We start from the raw sequence: 406 nt of genomic DNA on the forward strand, positions 1-406 counted from the left end.
AAATAAATATTATTAAATTGTAGGCTTCATAGGAAGCCCTTGGGACAATGTCCCTGCTCTCCATAGTATGTTTTTACCCTCAAGGAAAACACTCTTATGAACTAGTTCTTTTAAGAACTAGAACAATTATGCAGTAGCTCTGTCCAGTTTTCCTACTTTCATCCGAGTCCAGTCAGTACTCTTTCTGATGATATTGGCAGATAGCGTATAGTGTGTCAGTCGTGATCTCAGATATTATATAAAATGTTTACTTGCTGCAGCCTTCCTTCATTAATTTGAATCTAGCCTGATCTAGGCCACTGGGATTCATATCAGACTTATTCATCATGGAACAGAGATCTGTAGAGCTCAACTTCAGGCTTACTGAACCTCTTGATGTTCTTGGTATAAAAGAAATTATGTCTCA

The sequence above is a fragment of the Hipposideros armiger genome, unplaced genomic scaffold (assembly GCF_001890085.2).
Source record: "Hipposideros armiger isolate ML-2016 unplaced genomic scaffold, ASM189008v1 scaffold_477, whole genome shotgun sequence".
NCBI lineage: Eukaryota > Metazoa > Chordata > Mammalia > Chiroptera > Hipposideridae > Hipposideros > Hipposideros armiger.